Source organism: Oreochromis niloticus, linkage group LG3 (genome assembly GCF_001858045.2).
Source record: "Oreochromis niloticus isolate F11D_XX linkage group LG3, O_niloticus_UMD_NMBU, whole genome shotgun sequence".
NCBI lineage: Eukaryota > Metazoa > Chordata > Actinopteri > Cichliformes > Cichlidae > Oreochromis > Oreochromis niloticus.
Genome location: NC_031967.2, coordinates 78,804,892 through 78,817,628, shown reverse-complemented (window position 1 = coordinate 78,817,628; position 12,737 = coordinate 78,804,892). Strand labels below are relative to the sequence as shown.

General features: G+C 41.6%; 1 long non-coding RNA gene across 1 annotated transcript; it reads right to left on the bottom strand.

Annotated features, from left to right (window-relative positions):
• Positions 1-236: 236 nt before the first annotated feature.
• LOC112846128 (uncharacterized) lies at positions 237-2,923 on the bottom strand. Its single transcript, XR_003218969.1, has 2 exons — positions 2,127-2,923; positions 237-266 (listed from the first exon to the last, which is right to left on the bottom strand). It is a non-coding gene; the product is annotated as an uncharacterized LOC112846128 (long non-coding RNA).
• Positions 2,924-12,737: the final 9,814 nt, after the last annotated feature.

The following is a 12,737-nucleotide window of genomic DNA, read 5'->3' as shown; positions in this document are numbered from 1 at the left end:
GTCCTGCATGACTAAAAAGTCTCTCACAGGCTGCAGATGCAGGAAGAGCTGTATTGACTTTGATCGACAGCTTCTTGATCTGAGGAAAGCCATGCAATACATCCATACCGCCAGTGAATGGACATTGGACAGTGAAAGGTACCTCTCCAGTTCCTCTGCTTCTGGCTTTCCTGACCCCATGGATCCATCATCTTCGTCGGTTAGGCTGCTGTTTGTGCTGGCCTCATCCAGCTCTGTGTCTATGTGATGTCTGATGAAGTGGAGACCTGTGGAAAGATGTAAGGTTTTCAAAAGAATTAGGTCTGGTCATTATAGTGCTGTATGCACTTCCAAGCTGCAGATGTTTGTTTGGAGCTAGCCTCCAAAAGCTGCCCATACACTGTGCGATTTCTGGCCCATTTTGAGACGATTTTTCAATCGCGCAACAGTTTTGGGGATCGGCCGTGTTTTGCCTTAATCATGTGCGCATCGTGTAGTATACATGGGGTAACGAAAAGCAGTTAACACCTCACGACCAGCTCCCAATCATCAATCGTCTGGTCGCATGATAATCAAACCAGTTTGACATCCTGTCGCCTCTCACACTGCGCAGCACAAACACAGAAATGAAAGAAAAGGTGGAGCGGCACGGCAGCGCAGCGTGTGATCTGGACACAAGAGATGGAGGCACAACTTGTAGGATGAGGCAAGCTCATCCGAGTACGTAAGCGTAAAGCTGCCACCCAGGCAAAAGAAAAATAGAGCTATATCACGTTATAACGTAAAAAGTTTATTGTTCTAACAATATGCCTTTCACGTTTGAACAATATAATATTTATATTGTACGAACGTGATAATTATGTATATTGTAATAACGTGATATTATATTGTACAAACATTAAAAGTATATTGTTAGAACAATAAACCTTTCATGTTATAACGTGACATAGCTCTATTTTTCTTTTGCCCTGGTGGCAGCTCTACACTTCCGTATCCGAGGCTTTTCAATGTGGCCTCACAAAATTATCACGACTACAACAACAGTGAAAAGAGTTGGATGGACATTGCTGCTCAATCACAGCTGCCTGGTCAATGTTTTTCATTTGTACGCATTTAAAGCTATTCATCATCTCTCTCCTCCATATCTCTCTGATCTGGTTAACATCACCGCCCCATCTCGTTGTCTCAGATCTTCTTCTTCCCTTTCACTCTCCGTCCCCTCCCCCCGTCTTGTCACCATGGGGAGCAGGGCTTTCAGCTGCTCTGCTCCTCGACTCTATAATTCCCTACCTCCTGATTTAAGAAATATCTCTACCTTCTCTCTCTTTAAGTCCCAACTCAAAACCCACTTGTTCAAAATAGCTTATCCCACATAACCTTTCCATTCGGCTATTTTAAATTTGTTTATGTTTTATGATTGTGTAAACTCTTTGCTTTTATGTTGCTTTTTACTCTACTGTGTACAGTGACCTTGAGTGTTTTGAAAGACGCTTTCAAATAAAATGTATTATTATTATTATTATTATTATTAGTAGTAGTAGTAGTAGTAATTTAGCAGAGTTGATGGTGTGTGTGTGTCTGTGTGAGTGAAAGACAGAGAGGAAGAGCGAGGGACAGATTTTGTATGATAAGCTTCATGTTATGGACGCACAGTTTGAGCACTCAGGTCGCATCAGAGCATCAGGCCGTATAGTGTGAGACCCTGCATCGTGACCTACGAACTTCTAACCTCTGAGATTTAATTGTACAGTTTGAGCAGGAGCGGAATAACGTGACTGAAAAAAATCGCAGTGTTTGCCCAGCTTAATGCAGACTGTTTAAACTAAACAAGCTGCTGTTTCACATAATAAACCCTGTCAGCCGCAGTATTGCCTTCTGTTTAACAGTTAAAGCAGTAGAGACGAGCTGTTTGCATGTTCGTGGAACTCCAGCGTCATTAACCAGGCTAGCTGTTAGCTTATAGCTCACGCTAGCTAACCAGCGAGCAGTTAAAAAGACAGCTGAAGCTGCACAAAACACCCACAAACTTATCTCACTACAACGTAGCGCCGGAAATATGACTCGCGGCTCGAGCTCGACACAGCTGCTGTAACATAAGACTAACATCCAGCTAACCACAGCTAAAAAGATATTTAGAGAAAACTTACCGTTTCCTCAGGTTACGAGCCAAGTTGTTTCACGCTGAAAAGTTGGTTTGTTTTGGCTCTCACTGAAGACACCGACACTGCAGACATAGCTGTTCTTTTGTGCTGCTTTTAAGCGAAACATTCTTTGTATGTCAGGCCAAAGGTGTTCATGCTCTTCAGCTCTAGCGTAGACTCTGCCGTCATATTTCTTCTTTCCGTGTGTCGCTACTTTGAAACGCTTGGGCCGCTCTCTCCGCCACGGTTTCAAACTGGTCATGTGACTGTATGGCCACGTCTCATTGGTAAAAAAGTTATCGGAAACTCCACTGACGGCATGTTATCTAATGTGTTAAACTAATTTTTTTTTTTAAAGTAACGAGTCGAATTTTGCAAATGTAGCGGAGTAAAAGTACCGTTTCTTCTTCATAAATGTACTCAAGTAAAAGTAAAAAGTATCGTGCAAAAAAGGTACTTAAAAAGTACATTTTTTTCAAAAACTTACTCAAGTAAATGTAACGGAGTAAATGTAGCTCGATTTGACTAGATGTGCTATACGAAATTTTCAGGTCTTGCGGTGCAACAGTAAACACTAAAGACTGGAATACTCAGCATATAGGTAATGTCAATGTTGTGTGTGTAAGAAAAAGGAGAAGTAAAAATATGTGTGTGGGTCTGTATGTGTGTGTCTTCCTATACTATAGCAAGACAACGGAGTAACACTCCTGCATTTATTCATAAGTTTCTCAGAGAGTAGCACAAGAAGGAAACTTGTCCATAGACAATTTAGAGTCTAGAGTCAATCTTTAGAGAGATTTTACACTTCTTTATTTTGTTTTTTTAAAAAACTGTAAAAATCAAACATTAAAAAAGCTACTTGAAAAAAAGCTTGAGCCACAGTAACTCCACTGGTGGTTGAGCTGTAAGCCAAGCTGAAGGCACAGGACGAAGGCTGGAGGAGAAAGGAGGGCCACACTGCAAGCTGTGCAGGTCATAGGACAATGCTGACAGGTCCCATCTGTGAAAGACAGCAGTGGTGGTATGGTGGTTGGGGCATGTTTACTGTATTTTTCTTAAATATAATTTTAAAGTTTAATTTTATTTTTTTTAATTAGGTTTTATTGGTTGATATAGTCAAAATACTTTCTGCTGGCACTGAACAGCCTGCATGAGTTAATCGACCTGCGAGTGACATTTCTCTAGATAGAAGGAGTAAACTCTACTGTGCTCTACTCAACTCGTATAAAATTTAAAAAGTTAAATTATAATACAAAAATAAAAGATTTAGAAAACTTATTGTCGTCTATTATTATTAATATTATTATTATTATTATTATATAGAAAAAATCATAACCCAAATATTGAATCTTTTTTTCTTTGACACCTAAATCTTATTTCCTGAAGATACATTTGTGCACTTAATCAAAAGTCAAAAAATAATTGAAAGGACTTGGACCCAAAGTTTTTTTGGCCAACTTTATCTCCATTACACTTATAAGAATAATTGCAGAATTTAAAACCATCTACAGTTATTGAATTGTCATGGTGCCACTGTCCTCGCTCTGCCGACCTGTTTTCTGCCTCTCCCTCTTAACGTCTGTCCCTCTGTTTTTCTGTATCCTGGAATGTGTGTGTGTGTGCGTGTGTGTGTGTGTGTGTGTGTGTGTGTGTGTGCGTGTGACAGACTGCGTGTGTGTGTTAGTTTTTATGCAGTGGTGATGGCCTGAAGTTTAATTTAATGATGGCCTGAAGTTGGCTTTAATGTCAGTTGTAAGGTCTTGGGGTTGTTACAGCATCACCTTGATCACAAACTACGCCACCGTCGAACTAAAACATAACATAAAATTCAATGAAATAGTAAGAAAAGTGAAATAAAGACATAAAATGATCTATATAACATACAAAACATACCTCGCTGGCGGACCCGTGCTTTGAGGCAGAAATGAGCACTTTACAGATACTTTTAAGAACAAACTTCCTGAATTAAATTGGCCTCTCCTGCTTCAGCTTGCCATGCTCATACATCAACGTGGGCGTGCATCTCCCTCAGGTGCACCAGTGAAACCAACATGCATTACAAATGTTCGTACATGAGAATTTCCACAATAAATGACCTAATGACATATAAAATGTGCATAGTGCAAAACAAAATCCATTAACTAAAAGAATGGCAGTAAAATTTATTAACAGGTCAGTCAGTCATCATTGAGAGAATTGCAGCTGGACTGGATTTTTCTCCTCATTGCTCTTCTGACTAGTAAGGCTCGAAGTGCCTTTGTTAAAATGGATGTGGATAATTCACTGGATTGTGATAAGGTAAAAGCTGCCATTTTGCAAAAATATAATATAAATCCAGAATAAAGGCAAAGATTCTGCTGTCTTAATGCTTTTGACGAGAGTCCCAAAGAACTGTATGCAAGGCTGAAAGAACTCTTTGAGAAATGTATTCAGCCAACAAATAAAACTATAAAGGAAGTTGGTGAAATGATTATCTTGGAGCAACTTTTAAGAATACTGGTCTGGATCAAGGTGCATGATCCAAAGTCTGCTGCAGATGCTGCCACCCTGGCTGATGTGTTTGCAGCTACCCAAAGTAGGAGTCAGCCATGGAGCAACAGTGCATGGAAGGCTGTCAGAGATTCATGTCGGTCGCAACCCCCTCAGCACCCTCAGAGGCCAGCAACGGGAGTGGGCAAGCCCTTTACAAGTGAAAACCAGCCTCCAAATAACTCCAAGCCAGGTAAAAGGCCACCAGTGTGTCACCTTTATGGACAAGAATGTCACACCAAGCCCATGTGTCCTAATAATTAAAGCAAACTAACTCAGATGTGGTTTGTGCCTCACCAGAATGTGGATTAAATCTGAGAGAAAGCAGTCAAATAAAATCACCACAATTAAAATTAATGGACAAGAAATGAATGCTTTAACAGATACTGGCAGCAGACTTTGGTACACAGAAAATGTGTATCAAATGTAGAATCTAACACAAATAAAGAGCAGTACATTCTGCAAGATAACATTTTATACCACCAGCATGGCCAGGTTAAGCAGTTGTCCTCAGTGTCAGAAGAATTCAATTAGGGTCTCCACCAAAGCACCCCTCCACCCTCTCCCAATCATTGGTACACCATTTCAGCATCCTGGCATGGACATAGTTGGTCCTCTGGAAAAGAACAAAGCTGGAAATTGCTTTATGTTAGTTACAGTTATAGTTATTACAGACTATGCTACAAGAGATCATGAAGTCTTTCCATTAAAAACTGTTAAAGTGTGGCTGTCATGACTGATTTTTTTGCCTACAAGGAAGTTGCAAAGGCTTCTACTGGCTTCTTTGTTATCTCATATGTCATTCATATGAGGGAACAGCTGCAGCAGATGAGTAAACTGGCTCAGAGCCATATGGTAGCTGCTCAGAGGCAACAAAAGGTTTGGTTTGATTAAAGCTTGCCACAGAAATTTTGTCCCTGGCCAGAAGGTTTTAGTAATGTTGCCAACTTCTGACAGTAAGTTGCTGCCAAAGTGTCAGCGGCCTTTTGAAGTACAGAGAAAACTTGGACCTACTGCCTCCCAAGTTTCCACACCAGGTCTCCAGGGAGGGAGTAAAGTACTCCATGTTGAACTTCTTAAGGAATGGATTCCACATACTGAGAATAAAATGGAATGTGATTCTGGTGCTTCATCAGGTGGTGGCCTCCAGAGGGAATGAGAATCAGCACCTCCAAATTTGCAGACATGATCCTCAGATGGAAAAGGGTGGAGTTCCCACTGCGGGTCAGGGATGAGTTCCTGCCCCAGGCGGTGGAGTTTAAGTATCTCAGGGTCTTGTTCACGAGTGAGGAGAGAGATCAACAGATGGATTGGTGCTGCGACTGCAGTGATGTGGATGCTGTACCGCTCCGTTGTGGTGAAGAGAGAGCTGAGTGTAAAAGTGAAGCTCTCAATTTAGAGGTTGCTCTACGTTTCCACCCTCACCTTTAGTTACAAAATCTGATTAGTGACAAAATGAACAAGATCACAGATACAAACGGTGAAAATTATCTGTCTTCTAAGGTTGGCTTGCCTCGACCGCCAAAATAGGATGAGCAGTTTGGCCACCCAGGAGGGGTTTGTTGTGGAAGTTTTCCATTAAATAAAGCCTGCAGATGAGCGGTGAGCGGTAGCTAACATTCTTTAATCAAAACACAAAGAACACATGACCGTGGGGCAGACGGTCAGCAGAGTCTCCCTGAGCCTAGCATGGCTCTCAGTTAAATACCTTCTCCAGGAACAAAAGGCAGTACACAGCTGTTTCACACCTTAAGGTTCACACTCCCTTGCTACCTCCCAGAGTCCTCGAAGAGACAAAAGACTCTTCCCGTGGAGTTGTCTGCTTCCCCCCAACTTCCTTACTAGACCCCTACCATTTGTCTTACTGTATGAGTGTGAGACATGTTAAAATCCAGTGGCACGAAGGCATTATACAATAAAATAATGTGATTAATACATAAGTAAAAGAAATTCCTATACAGGCTCAAAGTAGAGCTGCTTCTCCACATTAAAAGGAGCCATTTTAGATGATGTGCCACAAGAAGGAGGCCCCGGGGAATAATAAAGTGGTGGTCAGGGTGCTTCCAGATCAACACCAGTAAAACCAAGGAGCTGGTGGTAGACTTCTGCAGGCACAAATATCCTCCACTGCAACCACTGAACATCCAAAGTATGAACATTGAGGCTGTGGACAGCTACAGGTACCTTGGTGTTCATCTGAACAACAAACTGGACTGGACTCATAGCTGGACTGGCCATCGGGCATACCGGGCATTTGCCCGGTGGGCCGATGGTGATTTTTCATTTTTATGGGCCGATGGGGTTTCTTTTTCTTTTCTTTTTTTTTGTTTCGTAACAGTATAAACACTGAAAGGTGGTGGATTGCCCAGATGCTGGGAGATGTGTAAAAATAACTCAATTGTTTGGTGGTGGCTATTGTGGAGCTTTCACAGCTTGAGTAACATTAGCAAGTGGTGAAGGCCAGCAGATGCAACACGCTGGCAGGTGGATGACAGAAAGGTGAGGCAGGAGGAGGAGAGACCCGAGGCGGCCGCCGGTGTCGGTCCGAGTGTCAGGTGAACTGAACTTCAGGTGAGAACTTATGACGTGCAGTCTATCTGGGTCAGATATAAACCAAGTTTATGTGGAGTTTATTTTCATTGTGCTGACTTTTTACAGTCAGTTACAATAACTCGTACTGCGTACTAGCTAGCATGACGGAGTTTATATACAGCTGGGCAGGTGCTATGATGTTACTGATGTTGAACTTTATTTTATTAAGGTTTATTAAGGTTAATTAGTTTCCAACCGTTCCGTAAAAAACGGAATCGTCTCGTATTCAGAGAAAATATTCGTGTTGAGCTGAAAAGGAACGCGATTTGTCCCGTACTTCAGCTAGAATGAAAAAGACACAAAGCTGGATTTATTCTGTGTCTTTATGCTGCAGCTGCCTCTTCTCTCACTCTCTCCCCCTCTCTCCCCTGTTGTTATTTCAATCATGAAACTGATCAATGATCAGCTGATCGGCTTTTCTCTCTTGTTTGTTTATCGCCCACTTTGCACCAGAAAGAAGAAAGCAGCGGAGGTTAAACAACAGCAGCACGTTTAAGCTTGATCAGCTGTTGTTAGAATTTATTTAATATTAATTTCTAGTATCAGCTGATGTTTGCTGGAGCCACAGCTGTAAAGCTGCTGGTCATGATATCGGTTTGGTTATCTGGTGAGAGGGAAACATGCAGATGAAACCAGGAGATGTCCTTACTGAATCATCAGAGCTGAACAGGTGATGGAGAAACAGGTTTACCTTTTAGGTGACATGGATGAGTTGAAGGGAAGTTATGAGCTGTTTCTGAGAGACAAATAACACCAGCATCTTTTTCCAAGTAGCTGACAGCTGGTAACTGTGCAGGGGCAGGTCTAGCAAAGTTTTGCCAGGGGGCCAGGTAGGGCATTAACAGGGAAAGGGGGGGACAAGGAAATACTTTTTTTCTTATTCTCATTTAAAATATCTAGCTTTTATTAAATAATTATCTGAATCTTACAACAAACGTTTTCATCTGATGTAAAATGTATAGAAATTATTATTGTACATAGTAATTTTTTTCAGGGTCCCATCTTAATTTCTTCAGAAGTAAGTACTGTATATGATGCCAGTATTTTCCCACATTTTCTAGATACTGTACCAGTACTGTGTAGAATGCCATCAAAAAGTCAATTAAGTCCCAATTCAAAGTGTACTTCAAATGCATACTCCAAATGCGCCGTCGATTTCCCCAAATATCAAGCGTGGTCCGGTGCACGCTTCGTGGTCCCATGTATCCCACAATCCATAGCGCGGCGGTGGGTGTGGATAATTTTGCCGCAAAATACGGCAGAAGGGAGCGGCCGAAGAGTGAACTGTCAAAAGTAAGTACTGAATATTATGTCACTTATTTATGTGCGAATGTTTAAGAACCTTAAAACATTACTGTTGGCCACATGTCGGCAAAGTTATGTGACATTAGTGATGTTTGTACTTTCAGCGTTAACTTGGTTTTAAAGCCTCTACTTCTAAATATATATATAGTCGACCTTAATCTTACAGAGAATGTGATGATTTTGTGGATAATTAAAGTCAGTCATATATCCACAAACACAACAAGCTGAAAGTCAGTGATGCTGCTCGGTTTGCAGTCCTGAATATGACGGCACAAGCAGGATTCACTGCACTGTTAATGTTAGCTATGTTATATTGCTGCCTCTGTTCGGTGGTGTCGAGCCAAACGGACTTTAACGTGTGTTTGAACGAGCTGACGGTTCACTCGTTAAGCTGAAAGAAAGATGCTTTAATCACAGGAGTCACACATGTGTCCACTGGACCATCTGGAACTCTTCTTGTTCAGCACTCGTAATAACACAAACACTAAATCCTCCTTCTCTTGTGCTGTTTTGTAGCAGTGTGTACACCTGAGACTGTCACCTGTCTGTCTGTCCTGCACTCTCTCTCTGTTTCTTTCTCTCTGATTGTGGAATAAAAGTATGAACATGTATTTATAAGTTACACTTGTGTTTGAATCCTGCAGCTTATCACACATTTGATTTCCATGTGTGACGACTGCAAGTGTCCAGAGTGAGGACAGACTGAGGGACCCACTGCTGCACATCATCTGTGAGGCTTTGCACCCCTGATGATCCACCAGGACAAACTCAGCAGTGTGTGAGGAAGAGGAGGAGGAAGAGCCAGCAGCAGCTGACAGATGGAGAGAATAGACAGACTGTTCCTGTTTGTGAAGGACTGCTAGGAAAGTTTAACATAACTAACTGTCTGTCCTGAATCAGTCTTATTAGGTAATGTTCAAATAATGTTATCATTCCAGTGTTTTCAGTGTGGGAGAAAGTACTCAGGGCCTTCAAGTTACACACTATGAAAGGCAGCAACAAGTTTAATATTCAGAAACCTAAAGTATGTATCAGCAGCAGAATGGAGCTAAAAATAAATGTTTGTTTCACTTCTATGAAGCTTTGAGTATTTTGGATTAGTAGCACTGCTGTGTTTGTTGCATCATATTGCTGTAATTGTTTATATGCTTTATATATTCTGAGGTAAGTTGATCTATAGTGTTACATCATATTCTATAAGGATGTTATGTGTTTGTAGACTTTCTGCCCAGTTTGACCCATTTAGCAGAAGTCAGCCTGTTTAAGGCTCTGATATCTATTCTGTATGACTTAAAGCAGTTATGACATGGTCTGATTTTCTCACCCAATAAAGGAATATTTAATATATCAGTCTGATCTTCATTCTATCAGAAACAGTTATCACAGCTCGTACATTTGCGTTTTCCACATATATGTAAGCATTGAGCCAAATTTAGTAATGCCAACATACTGAAGGAACAACATTTGTCTCTTATATATAATACATCTATATATACACTGTCAAAGATACTTGTCTTTGAGTGAAGATTTAAGGTGATAGGAAATATAAATAACTGCAACTTGAATCTTTACTGAAGCTCAGTATTAGACACAGAGTTCACTCACATGAATTTCACTCAATAAAATATGTTTATGAAGGAGAAATATGTTCTCCTTCATTTCTGTCGACCACACGTTTCCAGCTATCATGGTTGCTTAGCAACCTGGGCAGCGCGACGGAGGCTAGACCGTCCCATTTCACAAGCCTCGCACTTCCGGCCTTAGCGGTCTTTGAGTACGCGGCCCTTGAGGACCGTTGAGGCTGCGTACTTTAAGGCTGCAGACCCTGAATTGGGATACAGCCTATAAATACACACCAGTAATAAGGGGATGGGAAACAGGAGGGAAACACACCTGGGAGACATAACAGCTGACGAGGCAGGGGAAACGTAAATCGAACACGCTGACATAAGACAGAGACCTTCAAAGTAAAACAGGAAACACATATGCAAGGACACGGACTAGGAAACGCGGACTTAACACAGGAATAGATGGGCAGAACAGAATAAACACTAAACAGGAGGAACAGAACCAAAAATCACAATAATAGAAAACACAAAACGCTGGGTCAAAAGGATCCAGGATCATGACAATTTTATTCTGCTGTATATAGTATTTTATTTTATTCTATTCTGTACAGTTGGGTACAGTATTTTACTCTTATTCTATTCTAATTTTTGCTATATAACTTTTGCACTGTCCACTTCCTGCTGTGACATAACAAATTTCCCACGTGTGGGACTAATAAAGGTTATCTTATCTTAAAAACAAAGCAGAAAGATGGGCTATGGGTTTTAAAATTAACAATGCACTTTGAAACCCGAGTATCAAACTTAAAGGTTTCATATATAAGAACAGTTTTCTCACTTCTGGATTTCCCTTCACTGACCCTCAGTCTGAGCCACCATTAGCCACCATTCTCCTGTCACCACCACCTCCACTGGGTCCAGATAGTATCTGAATTGTGAGTCCAGTCCAGTTTATTGTTCTAAGGTACCTGTAGCTGTCCACAGCCTCAATGTCCATACCTTGGATGTTCAGTGGTTGCAGTGGAGGATGTTTGTGCCTGCTGAAGTCTACCACCAGCTCCTTGATTTTATTACTGTTGATCTGGAGGTAGTTCAGCTGGCACCAGTCAACAAAGTCATGGATCAGTCCTCTATACTCCCTGTCGTCCCCATCAGTGATGAGGCCGACTATTGCAGAGTCATCAGAGAACTTCTGCAAGAAGCACTGGGTGGAGTTGTGGGAGGAGTCTGCAGTGTAGATGATGAAGAGGAACGGAGCCAGAACTGTTCCCTGTGGGGCCCCCGTACTGCAGACGACCCTGTCCGACACACAGCCCTGAGTCCTCACATACTGTGGTCGGTCGGTGAGGTTGTCCAGGATCCATGTTGTGAGGTGATGGTCCACTCCAGAGTTCTGCAGCATGTCCTTCAGGACTGTGAGAAGACTTGTTGGTTAGTTTAATATCAGTCTGTACATGCCCCAGATAGCTTTTCTTGAAATTCTTTAATTCTCACTCGCTTTTGCAACTTACTCGCAGCAACAACTCCACCTCATTGTTAGTTCATTTAAAAAACTCAGTGCTTTTTCTCAACATTTTTCAAAAAGCCGGAAAGTAAATAAACGGCATACAGAAATGAGGAACATAAGTGAAAACAATAGTGTGGTTGCAGAGCGTTTTCAGACATATATGCCGTTTTCAAATTTATCTGGGCTACTGTGGATGTAGCCCTAGATGAATCAAACCGGTTAAAGAAACGATTCAGTTCATTTGCTCACCTCACATCTCCCACAGGCAGAGAGTTTTGATCTTTGTGGCCTGAGATGGTTCTGAGGCCTTACCAGACTTAACTCACATTGTTCTGCTGAAGCTGATTTTCCATCTTTTGCCTGTAGCTGTCCCTCCCATTCCTGATCAGTCCTCTCAGCTCTGTCTGCACGCTTTTTAGCTCCTCTTTGTCTACAGATTTGAAGGCTGTCCTTTTCTGCTTGAGGATGGCCTAATTTCTGGAGTAATCCAGGGTTTGTTGTTGGAGAAACACCGCACAGTCCTGGTGGGTGCAGTGTTATCCACACAGAAGTTAATGTAGTCCGTAATGCAGGTCACAAGTCTACTGATATCCTCCCCGTGGCTGTCACAGATCACCTCCCACACAGTAGACTCAAAACAGTCCTTAAGAGGCTCATTGCTCTCCTCTGACCATCTCTGCACTGTTTGGGTGATTGGTGGCTCCCTGCGCACTAAGGCCTTGCACACAGGGACAAGGTGCACCAGGTTGTGATCAGATCTTCAGGTGAAGGGAGAGGTGCGTTGGCACACAGTAAGCCCAGTGTTTTATTGTCTCTGGTTGGGCATGTCATCTGTGGTGGGACACAAAGAGAAGGGTGGATAGAATAAATAGCATGAAACTTTTAGATAAATGCTTGCCATATTCAGAGCCATAACACTGATCTTTTATTAATTTCGATTCATTGAGAATCAAAACTCAGACCTCAGGAGATTTGACTCTCATTTCCCTGTCATTCTGAGACAGAAGTGAGAGTTAGTGTGGATACAGCTGTTTTTCCACATCACAGGCTTCATTTTGTTTGATATAAATAGAATTAAAAATGTAAAAAAAAATCTTAATTATACTTTTATAACAT